The following is a 19,480-nucleotide window of genomic DNA, read 5'->3' on the forward strand; positions in this document are numbered from 1 at the left end:
ATGTGACGTGTTTGGCTTATGCACATAAGCAATATATAGTGTTTGCCCACTCCCCCTTCCATTTTTTTCGTGTGAGAATGGCAGCTTTGAGTCTGACGGCGCACATATGGGCTTTTTAGGTTAACATGGCAGGGGTAGGTTTATTTGCGCTAGCCTCCACTGTTGGTAATTTATTCTCTTCCCGGTGATAGCTGGTTTGTGAGGCCAGGGAATCTGGGCCCCCTTATGGGAGAGAGTTTTAACACTCCGTTGGTGGAGGTCTTGGACCTTTGTTTTCCATCTTTGGCTAATTAAATGGGATGGAGTGATGACTGGGTCAAAAGGAGGAGCCTACAACCCTAAGAGGCCCATTTATCAAGCTCACAAGAACTGCTGGTGCAATGCTGAATACGGAGAGCTTATTGCTCTCCACATTCAGCGATGTCTGTCGGACCTGATCCGCACTGTCGGATCAGGTCCGACAGACCTTTGTTAAATAGGCCTCAATGTGTATGCTTAGGGTGTCTCTCTCAGTAGATGAACCACAGGAACTCCCAGCAAACCCTGATTATTGCCATGGGCGGAGCAGTGGGGTTTCCGCTGTAATTTCCATTGTGGGTCTTTGACTTCTTGTTTAACTTTTTTATGACTCAAGTCATCCATAGTCAAGTCAGTTATTGTCATACTTTTTCTCCATACTTGGGGGCCAATTTATTAATGTCTGTCCGACATGATACAGTGTACGCTGTCAGCATTTAACATTTCACAAGCAGTTCTGGTTAACTGCTTGTGCAATGCCGCCTCCTGCAGATTCGCGGCCAATCGGCCGCTAGCAGGGGGTGTCAATCAACCAGATTGTATAGGATCGGGCGGAATGATGTCCGCAGCCTCAGAGGCAGCAGACCAGTTATGAAGCAGTGGCCTGAAGTCTCGCGCGGAAACAGGGACATCAAGCTCCATTCGGAGCTTGATAATTCGGCCCCTTGGTCTTGTGTCATATTTGTATTTATTATTTAAGGTTAATGTTATGTTTATTGCACCAGGAATACCCATCTAGTGTCTTTAATCCCTTACAAGTATTTTTTTTTGTTATCAGAGAGACAAGACTGGCTCATGCTCAGTAGAGGGACATTTTTGCAAAGTCTACAATGTATAACGTGCTGCCAATAAACACGGAAAACACCTGATCGTTATTATAGCTACATCATAAATGTCTCATGTTAGCATGTAGATAATTATCAAATGGTAGATTGTGATCCGACCTTTATTTCTTAAAGGGACAGTCTAGTGAAAATGAAACTCTCATGATTCAGATAGGGCATGTAATTTTAAACAACTTTCTAATTTACTTTTATATTCAAATTTGGTATTCTTTGGTGAAAACTTAACCTAGGTAGGCTCATATGCTAATTTCTAAGCCCTTGAAGGCTGCCTCTTATCTCTGTGCATTTTGACAGTTTTTCACAGATAGACAGCGCTAGTTCATGTGTGGCCATATAGTTAACATTGTGCTCACTCCCCTGGAGTTATGAAAGAGTCAGCAATGATTGGCTATAATGTAAGTTTGTCAAAAGCACTGACATAAGGGGGTAGTCTGCAGAGGCTTAGCTACAAGGTAATCACAGAGGTAAAAAGTATATTAATATAACTGAGATAAGGGGCAGTCTGCAGAGGCTTAGATACAGGGTAATCACAGAGGTAAAATGTATAATAATATAACTGAGATAAGGAGCAGTCTGCAGAGGGTTAGATACAAGGTAATCACAGAGCTAAAAAGTATATTAATATAACTGAGATAAAGGGCAGTCTGCAGAGGCTTAGATACAAGGTAATCACAGAGGTAAAAAGTATATTAATATAACTGAGATAAGGGGCAGTCTGCAGAGGCTTAGATACAGGGTAATCACAGAGGTAAAAAGTATATTAATATAACTGAGATAAGGGGCAGTCTGCAGAGGCTTAGATACAGGGTAATCACAGAGGTAAAAAGTATATTAATATAACTGACATAAGGGGGCAATCTGCAGAGGCTTAGATACAGGGTAATCACAGAGGTAAAAAGTATATTAATATCACTGAGATAAGGAGCAGTCTGCAGAGGCTTAGATACAGGGTAATCACAGAGGTAAAAAGTATATTAATATAACTGAGATAAGGAGCAGTCTGCAGAGGCTTAGCTACAAGGTAATCACAGAGGTAAAAAGTATATTAATATAACTGACAGAAGGGGGTAGTCTGCAGAGGCTTAGATACAAGGTAATCACAGAGGTAAAAAGTGTATTAATATAACTGAGATAAGGGAGCAGTCTGCAGAGGCTTAGATACAAAGTAATCACAGAGGTGAAATGTATATTAATATAACTGAGATAAGGAGCAGTCTGCAGAGGCTTAGATACAAGGTAATCACAGAGGTAAAAAGAATATTAATATAACTGAGATAAGGAGCAGTCTGCAGAGGCTTAGATACAAGGTAATCACAGAGGTAAAAAGTATATTAATATAATGGAGATAAGGAGCAGTCTGCAAAGGCTTAGATACAGGGTAATCACATAGGTAAAAAGTGTATTAATATAACTGAGATAAGGGGCAGTCTGCAGAGGCTTAGCTACAAGGTAATCACAGAGGTAAAAAGTATATTAATATAACTGAGATAAGGAGCAGTCTGCAGAGGCTTAGATACAGGGTAATCACATAGGTAAAAAGTGTATTAATATAACTGAGATAAGGGGCAGTCTGCAGAGGCTTAGCTACAAGGTAATCACAGAGGTAAAAAGTATATTAATATAACTGTGTTGTTATGCAAAACTGGGAAATGGGTAATAAAAGGTTAACTGTTTTACGAAAACACATTAAAATTACAATATAAAGTACAATAACACTCATAATAATATTATCTAATATAAATTATTTAAAAAAATATTGCACAAAAAGTTATAAGGGCTCAAAGATATGAGGGGGCCGATTTATGAAAAGTCTGAGCGGACATGATACGTTGTAGCATGTCGTGTTCACCGCACATCGATAAATTTATCATTGCACAAGCAGTTCTTGTGAACTGTTTGTGCACTGCCGCCCCCTGCAGAATTGCGGCCGCTAGCAGGGGATGTCAATCAGCCACATCGTATATAGGATCAGGCGGATTGATGTCCGCAGCCTCAGAGCAGGCGGACAGGTTATGGAGCAGCGGACTTTAGACGGCTGCTTCATAACTGTTGTTTTCGGTGAGCATATCGGCTGTTTTCCATTCGGAGTCTGATAATTCGGCCCCGAGGTCTCAGGTGTTAGAAAAATAAAGGCTACAAAGGGCTTCAACTTAGAAATACATACATATCTAAATATGTATATGTATGTACATATGTACTGTATATATATATATATATATATATATATATATATATATATATATATATATATATATATATATATATATATGTCTATGGGGCCCATTTATGGAGCTTGAAAGGCCGTGTTTCTGGCGAGTTATGAAGCAGCGGTCACAAAGACTGCTGCTCCATAACCTGTCCGCCTGCTCTGAGGAGGCAGACAGAGATCGCATGAACAGGCATTTAATAAATAGGCCCCTATATATGTGTACATATGTATGTATGTATTTATATGTGTATATATCTATGCATTTACAGACATATACACATATAAACACATGAATACATATGTACACATACACAGACATATACACATATAAACACATGAATACATAAGTACACATACACAGACATATACACATATAAACACATGAATACATAAGTACACATACACAGACATATACACATATAAACACATAAATGCATACACATACACAGATATATACACATATAAACACATAAATACATACATACACATACACAGACATATACACATATAAACACATGAATACATATGTACACATACACAGACATATACACATATAAACACATGAATACATATGTACACATACACAGACATATAGACATATAAACACATGAATACATACATACACATACACAGACATATACACATATAAACACATGAATACATACATACACATACACAGACATATACACATATAAACACATGAATACATACATACACATACACAGACATATATACATATAAACACATGAATACATATGTACACATACACAGACATATACACATATAAACACATGAATACATATGTACACATACACAGAAATATACACATATAAACACATGAATACATATGTACACATACACAGACATATAGACATATAAACACATGAATACATACATACACATACACAGACATATACACATATAAACACATGAATACATACATACACATACACAGACATATACACATATAAACACATGAATACATACATACACATACACAGACATATATACATATAAACACATGAATACATATGTACACATACACAGACATATACACATATAAACACATGAATACATACATACACATACACAGACATATACACATATAAACACATGAATACATATGTACACATACACAGAAATATATATATATATATATATATATATATATATATATATATATATATATATATATATATATATATATATATATAAGTGCATTGGAGCCCTTTGCAGTCAAGTAGATGAAAATATGAAAAAACATACTTATGTAATATTCATATTTAATAAAGTGTTATACTGTGTATTTACTGTAAATATTCCACATTCCAATGTTCTGCACATAGCACAATACGTCATATGTATTTATAAATAGATATTCCTATATATATCTGTATAAATGTATACCTTCATATAACCATGTGTATATATAGGTATAGATATATATAGGGGTAGATTTATTAAGCAGCAGATGCTGCAATCTACCCCGAAGTTTCAGGTCCGCCTGAAACTTAAGTTAAGAAGCAGAGGTCGTATGCTGTTGGCATTTAATAATGTTGGGCGGACATTTAATAAATCTACCCCATAGTGCACCAAATTACCATCAGATATATATATATAAAAAAAGAGAGCGAGAGAGAGAGAAATATGTATTTATAATAAAAAGAACAGATTTGCGCTAAACCAACATGAAAATATGAATACTTAACATTTCAATGTTCTGCACATAGCAGAATATGTTCTATTTTTTAAAAAAAACAACTATATATATTTATATATGATGTTATTTTGATACAATATATATCTATACCTTTGTCTATACATGAATATATATAGTAATATCTATTTAAAACTACATAGAACATATTCTGCTAAGTGCAGAACATTGGAATGTGAAATATTTATAATTAAATACATAGTTTAAACCATTATTAAATATGAATATTGCATAAATATGTTCTTACATGTTTTCATCTACTTAATGGCAAAGGGCTCCAATGTTCTTATATGTCCATTTATGTGTACATATTTATTTATGTGTTTATATGTGTATATATGTCTGTAAATACATATGTGCACATATAAATACATAAATACATATGTACACACACAAATCTGGCCCTTATTGTCTGTGAAGACCTTTTGTAATGCAGCACTTAATTACTGATATATACTGTGTATATAAACGTGTGTGCACACCTTTAGAAATGTGGGTCTTAATGGCTGATATATACTGTGCATATATAAACATTTCTTGTATGTGCAACTTGTATATAACACACATTGCAGACTGTGTATAATACACAGTGCAGCCTATATAACACAGAGTACAACCTTTATATATATTACATAGTGCAGCCTGCATATAATACACAGTGCATCTTGCATATAATACACAATACAGCCTGTATATACTGTGTAATCAGTGTATACATCAGACAGAGTAGACTGTATATAACAAAGAGTGTAGCCTGTATATAATACACAGTGTAGCCTGTATATAACATAGTGTATAATCTGTCTTTAATATGCAGTGTTATGTATAGAGTGTTTTACACATATTGGTGCGCTTCTTTTCTAAATAACAACTATTCCCACAGACATATATTCCAGTTCAAGGTTGATTGAGCAAGGAAATAATACTGGCAGATGCCGGGCAGTGGGAGCAGAGTGACAGACATTTGTTAGCAGCACTTGCCTGATATTCTATTTCAGTATGTGACAAATACAAATTCATTGTTATGGGTCAGGAACAGCCTCTGGTTAAAATAATTGTTCAGCTTTTGCTCATTTTAAAGTCTGTAGAGGAGGAAATATAAGGGAGAAACAATGAGAAGAACAGACAGTATGGGGGAGACACAAAAAGAACAGACAGTATGGGGGAGACACAATGAGAAGAACAAACAGCATTGGGGAGACACAATGAGAAGAACAGAAAGTATAGGGGAGACACAATGAGAAGAACAGACAGTATGGGGGAGACACAATGAGAAGAACAAACAGCATTGGGGAGACACAATGAGAAGAACAGACAGTATGGGGGAGACACAATGAGATGAACAGAAAGTATGGGGGAGACACAATGAGAAGAACAAACAGCATTGGGGAGACACAATGAGAAGAACAGACAGTATGGGGGAGACACAATGAGATGAACAGAAAGTATGGGGGAGACACAATGAGAAGAACAAACAGCATTGGGGAGAAACAATGAGAAGAACAGACAGTTTTTGGGGAGACACAAAAAGAACAGACAGTATGGGGGAGACACAATGAGAAGAACAGACAGTATGGGGGAGACACAATGAGAAGAACAAACAGCATGGGGGAGACACAATGAGAAGAACAGACAGTATGGGGGAGACACAATGAGAAGAACAGACAGTATGGGGGAGACACAATGAGAAGAACAGACAGTATGGGGGAGACACAATGAGAAGAACCGACAGCATGGGGGAGACACAATGAGAAGAACAGACAGTATGGGGGAGACACAATGAGAAGAACAAACAGCATTGGGGAGACACAATGAGAAGAACAGAAAGTATAGGGGAGACACAATGAGAAGAACCGACAGTATGGGGGAGACACAATGAGAAGAACAAACAGCATTGGGGAGACACAATGAGAAGAACAGACAGTATGGGGGAGACACAATTAGAAGAACAAACAGCATTGGGGAGACACAATGAGAAGAACAGACAGTATGGGGGAGACACAATGAGATGAACAGAAAGTATGGGGGAGACACATTGAGATGAACAGAAAGTATGGGGGAGACACAATGAGAAGAACAAACAGCATTGGGGAGACACAATGAGAAGAACAGACAGTATGGGGGAGACACAATGAGAAGAACAGACAGTATGGGGGAGGCACAATGAGAAGAACAAACAACATTGGGGAGACACAATGAGAAGAACAGACAGTATGGGGGAGACACAATGAGAAGAACAAACAGCATGGGGGAGACACAATGAGAAGAACAAACAGCATGGGGGAGACACAATGAGAAGAACAAACAGCATGGGGGAGACACAATGAGAAGAACAGACAGCATGGGGGAGACACAATGAGAAGAACAATCAGCATAGGGGAGACACAATGAGAAGAACAGACAGTATGGGGGAGACACAATGAGAAGAACAAACAGCATTGGGGAGACACAATGAGAAGAACAGAAAGTATAGGGGAGACACAATGAGAAGAACCGACAGTATGGGGGAGACACAATGAGAAGAACAAACAGCATTGGGGAGACACAATGAGAAGAACAGACAGTATGGGGGAGACACAATGAGAAGAACAAACAGCATTGGGGAGACACAATGAGAAGAACAGAAAGTATAGGGGAGACACAATGAGAAGAACAGACAGTATGGGGGAGACACAATGAGAAGAACAAACAGCATTGGGGAGACACAATGAGAAGAACAGAAAGTATAGGGGAGACACAATGAGAAGAACAAACAGCATTGGGGAGTGTTACAGAAGCATTAATTATTTTGTTGTGAAGAGCTTATTTCCCAGCAGCAATGCCTGAACCAGCCAAGCCAGCGCCTAAGAAGGGCTCCAAGAAAACCGTAACAAGTATCATTTCATAAAGAGTTAACCTTTTTCAGCTTTTAGAAACTATTTTCTAAATACAGGTTTGCTGGCCTCAGCTCTAATTGAGTTTGGTGATTAAACATTTCCATTGTCTAATCACCTCCGGAGTCAGACTGCTGATTGATAAGATGGACTGCATTGTTTTTTATGTGTGACTTGTTATCTGAAGTACTGTAATCCTATTGTGGCCTGTCAAAGGACATTGTCTCTCTGTGTGAATGTGTGATGGGGGATTTTATGCTTCCCCCCTGGGAGTGCCCTGTGTGCATGTAACCTCAATAAAAAGCAGGCTGGGCATCCCAGTCCTGAGTTCTTGTTTGACCCTCAATCGCAGCGCTGACTCGTTTTTGTGGGCAGAAGGGTATCCTAGCTGTACTACAGCTAAGGGGGATTATTCTACATTTGCGACACTCATATAGAATACTATGGAAAGCAGCTTCTCCCCTCTTCAGCAATAGGGATCCAGGCTACTAAGCGGTCCATCTCTCAGCGAGACTAAGGGTAACCGTAACATTTGGCGGCAGTGGTGGGATTTTCCTGGATTTCCTAGGAGAGGTACAGAACGGATGGAGAGCGCTTACGAAAAATTGAAGCATACAACCCTAAAGGATTTACTTGAAAGCAGAGGGGGGTACGCCAGCAACCGGCCGAGGAGAGAGCTGATCGCAGAATTGACCGAACTGGATCAGAGCTTCACAATGGCGGAAACACCGACCACGATTAGTGACGAAAAAACCAGGATTGTTCGGGAGAGGCTCTCACTGTATGGGCCGAACCCCTCCATGGAATTGGTACAGCAGTTGATGGCGGAAGCGGACAAGGATATATGAGAGACTCGAGCCCACGAACTCAACCTAGCGAACGCACACCGCAATGCTGAAGCCCCGCAGGTAATCATCCCTGTCGAAAATGCTGGGAGGCCCAAGATACCCTATGCGGCATTTCGACCCTTCCTAGAGAGCGAGACAGGGATTGATGAATATTTGGCGGACTTCGAAAGGCAATGTGCCCTGCACCAGATTCCCAACAGAGAGTGGCCCTGGAAGCCTTTCGTACTCTGGGTGCTGAGGAAGTGACACAGTATGAGCTAGTTAAGGAGACACTGTTGCGACGGTACGCGGTAACTCCGGACACGTATCGCCGACAGTTTCGGGGCATGAAAAAGAAGCCTAACGATACCCATATGGAATGGGCGCACCGAATGCGGAGAGCGGCAAATCACTGGATGAGCGGAAGTAAAGCAGTGACTGGTGAGGAAATTTTACAATTGTTTCTCTTAGAACATTTTTATAATGGCATGGAACAGCAAGGGAAGGAATGGCTGTGAGACAGGCGGCCTTCTACCTTAGAAGAAGCAGCCAAATTGGCAGATGAACATTATGACTCCCGTCTTCACGAACCCACGAACTACCGAGCTCCAGCACGGGTCGAACCCAGAGAGGTTTACCGTGCACCCCCTCGTGCTGAATTCCGAGCCCCGGTGCCCGCAGGGCCCGCCCGACACTCAGCACCACCCAATAACAGCTCTGAGCGTCCCAGACCGACTTGCCACCGATGCAAGCAACCAGGGCATTTCATGGCTAGCTGCCCCCTTAATACGCACCAGACACCCAGGAATTACAATAACCCCCATGGGTCATATCGTCCGGCCCGGGCCCTCTGTGTTAACCAAGAGGCCCCTATGGAGGAATATTTGGGGCCGCTTCACGAGGCGGACCCTGTATATGCTGCCTCAGATAACCGCCAGCACCATCGGCAGAAGGTATGGCTCGAGGGGCGATCTACCGTGGGATTGAGAGACACAGGGGCTACTATCACGCTGGTACAGAGTCATTTGGTGCCGGAGCACAAGCGATCCGGACAGACTGTGGCCGTTAGAGTGGCGGGGGGGGATGTGTACAAAATTCCAACAGCTAAAGTGCATCTTGATTGGGGAGCAGGAAAGGGGGCTGTGAACGTGGGCATAATGGATAATTTACCTGCCAAAGTACTACTGGGCAACGATTTGGGCCCCATGACTTCTGCCTATGCTCCAGTATGCAACAACGAGGCGGACCCAGTGACTACTCACCAGAGCTCTCACCAGTGCGGGAGACACAGGTAAGACCTACCCCGACCTTGCCCCGACATGTTAGGCCCCATACCCTGGGACACCCCAGATGCTTTCGAGACAGAGTCTAAGACTGACCCGACCTTACAAAAGTACCGGGAACGAGCAGAGACCGGATGGGGCGGGGCAGATAATGAAACATTCTTATGGGAAAAAGGGAAACTATACCGCTGGACAGAGAAAAGGGGACAGCGTAGGCGACAGCTGGTAGTGCCCCACAAATACCATCAAGAAATCCTCAAGATAGGCCACAACATCCCCTTAGCAGGCCACCTAGCCGTAACCCGTACCCTACACCGCATTACTCACACGTTCTTTTGGCCAGGCGTACACGCTGATGTTAGAACTTACTGTAACACCTGCGATGTGTGTCAACGAGTAGGAAGGCGAGGCGATCACCCTAAAGCCCATCTAGTAAATATGCCCATTGTAGAGGAACCCTTCAGCCGGGTTGCTATTGACCTAGTGGGACCACTGGCTACCCCTAGTCCCTCCGGTAAGCGCTACATTCTTACCGTAGTAGACTACGCTACCAGGTACCCAGAGGCTGTCGCCCTATCAAACATACAAGCGGATACGGTAGCGAATGCACTAGTACAGGTGTTCTCCCGGGTAGGATTTCCAAAAGAAATCCTATCCGACCGAGGCACCCAATTTACGGCTGAATTGACCCAACAACTCTGGCAGGTTTGCAAAATTAAGTCCCTCCTGAGCTCCCCATACCACCCCCAGACGAACGGGCTGTGTGAGAGGTTCAATGGGACCCTCAAGCAAATGCTCAAGACGTTCACTCAGGAATACCGAGACTGGGAACGCTTCCGGCCGCACCTCCTATTTGCTTATCGGGAGGTGCCCCAGGAAACAACAGGGTTCTCTCCCTTCGAGTTGCTCTACGGAAGAAAGGTACGGGGACCCCTAAACCTGATCCGGGAGCACTGGGAGGGAGAGATGGACACTGACGGTGTCCCCATTGTGCCATACGTGCTGGAACTCAGGGACCGAATGGAGCAATTAGCCAAATCCGTGCGGGCTAATCTCCAGTCGGCCCAGGGAAGACAGAAAGTATGGTACGATCGGGGGGGCCCGAAAGAGAATCTTCACCATAGGACAAAAGGTGTTAGTACTTAAGCCGGTGAAGACAGACAAATTGCAGGCGTCCTGGCAGGGTCCCTACCAGATCGTAGAGAAAAGGGGAGACACCACTTATGTGATAGCTAGCTGCCACGACAACAGTCTTAGAAAGACATTCCATGTAAACATGCTCAAGGAATATTTTGAGCGACCAGAGAACGTGACGGCCGTATGTTGTTCCCCTCAAGAAGACCTCGACAGTCTACCCATTCCAGACCTATTAGAAAAGAGTCTCCCCACAGGTATAGTGGCTCAGGTTCAGATAGGAGACCGACTTAGCCCCACTGAAAGGGAGCAGCTCAACCAACTCCTACAGTCCAAACACCTCACCCTTTGCCCGAAGCCAGGGTACACTACTTTAACCACCCACCAGGTAGATACTCCGGGACAAGCTCCCTTGCGACAGGCTCCGTACCGAATCCCCGAAGCAGTTAGGACAGGAATGAAGAAGGAGATCGATGAGATGCTCCAACTCAGGGTAATTGAGCCCTCCGATAGTCCCTGGGCCTCCCCAGTTGTCTTGGTGCCCAAGAAAGATGGGACCACCCGGTTCTGCGTAGACTATCGGAGGCTCAATGAAAAAACCGTGACGGACGCTTACCCTATGCCCAGGGTAGACGAGCTACTCGATCGTATAGCCAGGGGAAATTACCTGACCACTATTGACCTCTGCAAAGGTTACTGGCAGATTCCCCTGGCCCCGGAGGCTATCCCCAAGTCGGCATTCATCACCCCATTCGGCTTATATCAGTTTAGGGTAATGCCGTTTGGGATGAAGAATGCCCCAGCTACATTCCAGCGCTTGGTGGATAGGCTCCTGGATGGCTTCCAGAGTTTTGCTTGCGCCTACCTGGACGACATAGCGATCCACAGTGAGTCCTGGGAGGACCACTTAGCTCACGTAGGAATGGTTCTGGATCAGATCCGGGCTGCTGGCAGTACCTGGGTCACCGGGTGGGGTGTGGAAAGCAGCGACCAGAGCCGGCCAAGATAGAAGCTGTCGCCAATTAGCCCACCCCCATCACTAAGACTCAGGTCCTAGCCTTCCTGGGCACGGAAGGGTACTATAGACGGTTCGTACCAGACTACAGCACACTTGCCAAACCTTTGACTGACTTGACCAAGAAGAACTTACCTCGACAGGTCCTGTGGTCTCCCCACTGTGAAACGGCTTTCCAGGCTCTCAAAAATGCTCTAATTAACGCTCCTGTCTTGGCGGCCCCAGCCCTTAACAAACGTTTTATCGTCCATACAGATGCTTCCAGGTTCGGGCTGGGAGCCGTCCTCAGCCAAGTAGGCGAAGATGGAGGGGAGCATCCAGTTGCCTACATCAGCCGGAAGCTCCTGCCCCGCGAAGTCAGCTATGCAGCGGTCGAAAAGGAGTGTTTGGCTTTGGTGTGGGCATTAAAGAAATTGACTCCCTATTTATATGGGCAGGAGTTCACTCTGGTCACCGACCATAACCCGTTGGTGTGGCTGAACCGGGTCTCTGGAGATAACGGCAGGCTATTACGTTGGAGTTTATCATTGCAACCCTTCAATTTCCCCATTACTTACAGACCTGGGAAACAGAATGGCAACACCGACGGGTTGTCCAGACAAACCGACCTCAGCCCCGCATAACCAGCGGTCTGGACAGCCTTAGTCTGCCCCGAAAAGGGGTCAGACCGTGTCTGCCAGAGTGTTCCACAGAAAGGGAGCACTGTTACAGAAGCATTAGTTATTTTGTTGTGAAGAGCTTATTTCCCAGCAGCAATGCCTGAACCAGCCAAGCCAGCGCCTAAGAAGGGCTCCAAGAAAACCGTAACAAGTATCATTTCATAAAGAGTTAACCTTTTTTTCAGCTTTTAGAAACTATTTTCTAAATACAGGTTTGCTGGCCTCAGCTATAATTGAGTTTAGTTATTAAACATTCCCATTGTCTAATCACCTCCGGAGTCAGACTGCTGATTGATAAGATGGACTGCATTGTTTTTTATGTGTGACTTGTTATCTGAAGTACTGTAATCCTATTGTGGCCTGTCAAAGGACATTGTCTCTCTGTGTGAATGTGTGATGGGGGATTTTATGCTTCCCCCCCTGGGAGTGCCCTGTGTGCATGTAACCTCAATAAAAAGCAGGCTGGGCATCCCAGTCCTGAGTTCTTGTTTGACCCTCAATCGCAGCGCTGACTCGTTTTTGTGGGCAGAAGGGTATCCTAGCTGTACTACAGCTAAGGGGGATTATTCTACATTTGCGACACTCATATAGAATACTATGGAAAGCAGCTTCTCCCCTCTTCAGCAATAGGGATCCAGGCTACTAAGCGGTCCATCTCTCAGCGAGACTAAGGGTAACCGTAACAGGGAGACACAATAAGATGAACAGAAAGTATGGGGGAGACACAATGAGATGAACAGAAAGTATGGGGGAGACACAATGAGAAGAACAGAAAGTATGGGGGAGACACAATGAGAAGAACAGAAAGTATGGGGGAGACACAATGAGATGAACAGAAAGTATGGGGGAGACACAATGAGATGAACAGAAAGTATGGGGGAGACACCATGAGAAGAACAGACAGTATAGGGGAGACACAATGAGAAGAACAAACAGCATTGGGAAGACACAATGGGATGAACAGAAAGTATGGGGGAGACACAATGAGAAGAACAGACAGTACGGAGGGGACACAATGATAAGAACAGACAGTATAGGGGAGACACAATGAGAAGAACAAACAGCATTGGGGAGACACCATGAAATGAACAGAAAGTATGGGGGAGACACAATGAGAAGAACAGAAAGTATGGGGGAGACACAATGAGAAGAACAAACAGCATTGGGGAGACACAATGAGATGAACAGAAAGTATGGGGGAGACACAATGAGATGAACAGAAAGTATGGGGGAGACACAATGAGAAGAACAGACAGCATTGGGGAGACACAATGGGATGAACAGAAAGTATGGGGGAGACACAATGAGAAGAACAGACAGTTTGGAGGGGACACAATGATAAGAACAGACTGTAGGGGGACACAATGAGAAGAACAATCAGCATAGGGTAGACACAATGAGAAGAACAAACAGCATGGGGGAGACACTATGAGAAGAACAAACAGCATGGGGGAGACACAATGAGAAGAACAAACAGCATGGGGGAGACACAACGAGAAGAACAGACAGTATGGGGAGACACAATGAGAAGAACAATCAGCATTGGGGAGACACAATGAGAAGAACAGACAGTATGGGGGAGACACAATGAGAAGAACAAACAGCATTGGGGAGACACAATGAGAAGAACAGAAAGTATAGGGGAGACACAATGAGAAGAACAGACAGTATGGGGAAGACACAATGAGAAGAACAAACAGCATTGGGGAAACACAATGAGAAGAACAGCAAGTATAGGGGAGACACAATGAGAAGAACAAACAGCATTGGGGAGACACAATAAGATGAACAGAAAGTATGGGGGAGACACAATGAGATGAACAGAAAGTATGGGGGAGACACAATGAGAAGAACAGAAAGTATGGGGGAGACACAATGAGAAGAACAAACAGCATTGGGGAGACACAATGAGATGAACAGAAAGTATGGGGGAGACACAATGAGATGAACAGAAAGTATGGGGGAGACACAATGAGAAGAACAGACAGTATAGGGGAGACACAATGAGAAGAACAAACAGCATTGGGGAGACACAATGGGATGAACAGAAAGTATGGGGGAGACACAATGAGAAGAACAGACAGTATGGAGGGGACACAATGATAAGAACAGACAGTAGGGGGGGCACAATGATAAGAACAGACTGTATGGGGAGACACAATGAGAAGAACAGACAGTATGGGAGAGACACAATGAAAAGAACAGACAGTATGGGAGAGAAACAATGTGAAGAACAGACCGTATGGAAGAGACACAATGAGAATAACAGACAGTATCGGAGTGACACAATGAGAAGAACAGACAGTATGGTAGAGACACAATGAGAAGAACAGACAGTATGGGGGAGACACAATGAGAAGAACAGACAGTAGGGGGAGACACAATGAGAAGAACAGACAGCATGAGAGAGACACAATGAGAAGAATAGATAGTATGGGAGAGACACAATGAGAAGAACAGACAGTATGGCGGAGACACAATGAGAAGAACAGACAGTATGGCGGAGACACAATGAGAAGAACAGACAGTATGGCGGAGACACAATGAGAAGAACAGACAGTATGGGAGAGACACAATGAGAAGAACAGACAGTACTGGGGAGACACAATATGAAGGACAGAATATATGAGAAACACACAATGAGATTAACAGAAAAGATGGGAGAGACACAATTAGAAGAACAGACAGTATGGGAGAGACACAATATGAAAAAGAGAAAGTATGGGGGAGACACAATGAGATGAAGAAAAATTATGGGGGAGACACAAAGAGAAGAATAGAAAATATGGGGGAGACACAATGAGAAGAAGATAAAGTATAAGGGATACAATAAGAAGAACAGACAGTATGGAGTAGACACAATGAGAAGATGAGAAAGTATGAGAGGGATACAATGAGAAGAACAAACAGTAAGGTGTAGACACAATGAGAAGAACAGAAAGCATGAAAGAGACACAATGAGAAGAATAGACAGTATGGGAGAGACACAATGAGAAGAAGAGAAAGTATGAGAGGGATACTGTAGTGGGTCTCGGTACCCCAGACTGGGTATACCCGCTAAAGTCAGCTTCCTCCCACCAAATGCAAACCCATGAACCTCCACTGGATACCTTCCGCTATTAGAATAACGACCCCCTGCAAGTTGTTATAGCTACCCCCAAGAACATTAGCCAAGACTGAATGCTTGAGGGTCAAAGCATTTATACATTTCCAACAAATGGGGGTAGTTACTACATAATCATTAGGAACAAATATTATACAAAGAGACAAACATCAGACAATGGTTAGTTAAACAAGATTCTAATCACATCCTGACTTACAAAAGGACAATGGATGACTCACACAATAACAAAAAGACACTTCACACCTAGACTAGATAACAACAGGGGGTCCCAGCATTAGAGAAGGAGGTTTCAACAGTCTGAGTCTCTGAGTCTAGGGGGGGGGCGGTTTGCAGCAGACAATGCTGGATTGGGCTGTCAACTTATACTCCAACAAAACACAGGAATCTTCAAGGCCCTTCAGTTCTTAGAGTCTCTGGAAATTCATGGAAACGGGGTAAACCTGAATCCAGGTTAAAAGTACTCCAAATGTACCCTGGACACCCACCTCCCAAATCATAGAATCCCCTCAAGTTCCAGGGTCCATAGTCAGTGGGGAGGAGGCTGGCCTGCATTCGTCTCCAAGTACAAAAGTAACAGAAGCTTCTTTTACATTTCTTCCCCCCCCCCTGGAGTAGACTAACCAGGTACCAGACCACCCACTGGTTTGGACCTGTGTTAGTTGGATGGCCCAGTCCAAAAATATCTTCCATTTTTGTTTTTGGCAACTGCCACTGGGGAGTGAGAATGCTGATCTCCTCTTCCTGGAACACGCTAAGCTTCTGGGGAGAGAGGTCGGCTACATCCTCTCCCTGAGCCCTGCTTTCTTGCTGGGGAGAGAGGTCGGCCACCTCCTCTCCCTGGAACTGGTTCTGACACTGGGGAGAGAGGTCGACCACCTCCTCTCCCTGGAACTGGCTCTGCCGCTGTGGAGAGAGGTTGGCTACCTCCTCTCCCTGGAACTGGCTCTGCCACTGTGGAGAGAGGTTGGTTACCTCCTCTCCCTGGAACTGACTCTCCTGCTGTGGGGAGAGGCCGGCTACATCCTCTCCCTTGAAACCGCTCTGCTGCTGGGGAGAGAAGTTAGCTCCCTCCTCTCCCTGGAACCGACTCTGCTGCTGTTGAGAGAGGTCGGCTACATCCTCTCCCTGAAAACCGCTCTGCCGCTGGGGAGATAGGTCAGCTACCTCCTCTCCCTGTAACTGACTCTGCTGCTGTGGAGAGAGGTTGGCTACCTCCTCTCCCTGGAACTGGCTCTGCCACTGGGGAGAGAGGTCGGCTACCTCTTCTCCCTGAAAACCGCTCTGCCACTGTGGAGAGAGGTTGGCTACCTCCTCTCCCTGGGACTCCAGAGATATCACAGGTGCTGGACAGAGGCCATTGGTGCCCTGGCCTGTTGCCAGCGCTTCTACTGGTGTGGCAAGCTCAGGGCCAGGCTGCTGATAGTGGTCTAGCAGCTCAGGGTAGCTCATTACTGGTTGCCACTCCTCTGAGGAAAAGTCCAATAAATCCCTGATCGCTGCACCATAGCCCTGTGCAGGCTCTGAGGCATGCTGCTGAACGAGATCTAACAGCCTTTTATATGCCTTTTCTAGCTCCCACTCGTGGGCAGCTAGGTAATAAAGATTGTCTCTTTGTGCAGGTACTTCTGTAAGGTTCAGCCTCAGCTGTCTGTGTTCCAGTATGTCCTCCTGATGCCACTCTGCTGTACTCCCGCAGTGGGGGTCCTGTGTGAGACTTTCAAATAGAAATCCTGGGCCGCCGTAGTCATAGCCCTCTGTAGGATCATCTGTCTCCATCTCCGGACACACCTGGGCCACATACCACCGCAGTGTCCGGTACCCTTCGTCCACCTCCATCTCTGTCTGGACCAATCCATCCAATTCGGCCATCCATTCCTCCTGGGGCTGCTTTCCCAGGAACAGCATTTGTAGATCCATCTGGAGCCAGTATTGCTGCTCTCGAGTAGGAAGGAACTTCCCCTGGTCATCTTGTTTGAACTGGAGAGCCTCGTGCCAAAGTTTCCGTCAAACTATATCCTTCCAGGCCAGTTTGCCCTCTGCCAAGACAGGGCCATCAAACTGGGCCAGCACTGCCTGCAATCTCCACTGGAATTCAGACTCCATTTCCATTGAGGTCCCACTGGTAGTTTGGAACTGCTCCGTAAGGAGGAAGCAGATCCCACCGCTGCCACCAATTGTAGCGGGTCTCGGTACCCCAGACTGGGTATACCCACTAAAGTCAGATTACTCCCACCAAACGCCAACCCATGAACCTCCACTGGATACTTTCCACTATTAGAATAACAGCCGCTACAAGTTGTTATAGCTACCCCCAAGAACATTAGCCAAGACTGAATGCTTGAGGGTCAAAATAGTAACTGCTTTATTGCACAGAAAACACAGCTTTTATACATTTCCAACAAATGGGGGTAGTTACTACATAATCAATAGAAACAAATATTATACAATGAGACAAACATCAGACAATGGTTAGTTAAACAAGATTCTAATCACATCCTGACCTACAAAAGGACAATGGATGACTCACACAATAACAAAAAGACACTTCACACCTAGACTAGATAACAACAGGGGGTCCCAGTATTAGAGCAAGAGGTTTCAAAATTCTGAGTCTCTGAGTCTAGGGGGGGTTTGCAGCAGACAATGCTGGATTGGGCTGTCACCTTATACTCCAACAAAACACAGGAATATTCAAGGCCCTTCAGTTCTTAGAGTCTCTGGTAATTCGTGGAAATGGGAAGGGTAAAAGTACCCCAAATGTACCCTGGACACCCGCCTCTCAAATCATAGAATCCCCTCAAGTTCCAGGGTCCATAGTCGGTGGGGAAGAGGCTGGCCTGCATTTCTCTCCAAGTACAAATGTAACGGAAGCTTCCATTACAGATACAATGAGAAGAACAGACAGTAGGGAGGAGACACAATGAGAAGAACAGACAGTATGGGGGAGACACAATGAGAAGAACAGACAGTATGGGGGAGACACAATGAGCAGAAGAGAAAGTATTGGGGAGACACAATGAGAAGAACAGAAAGTATGGAGGGGACGCAATGAGAAGAACAGACAGTAGGGGGGACACAATAAGGAGAACAGACAGTAGGGGGAGACACAATGAGAAGAACAGACAATATGGGAGAGACACAATGAGAAGAACAGACAGTATGGGGGAGACATAATGTGAAAAACAGACAGTATGGAAGAGACACAATGAGAAGAACAGACAGTATGGGAGTGACACAATGAGAAGAACAGACAGTATGGGAGAGACACAATGAGAAGAACAGACAGCATGGGGGAGACACAATGAGAAGAACAGACAGTAGGGGGGAGACACAATGAGAAGAACAGACAGTATGGGAGAGACACAATGAGAAGAACAGACAGTATGGGAGATAAACAATGAGAAGAAGAGAAAGTATGAGAGAGATACAATGAGAAGAACAGAAAGTATGAGAGGGATACAACGAGAACAGACAGTATGGGGAGACACAATGAGAAG

The sequence above is a fragment of the Bombina bombina genome, chromosome 10 (assembly GCF_027579735.1).
Source record: "Bombina bombina isolate aBomBom1 chromosome 10, aBomBom1.pri, whole genome shotgun sequence".
NCBI classification, from domain to species: Eukaryota; Metazoa; Chordata; class Amphibia; order Anura; family Bombinatoridae; genus Bombina; species Bombina bombina.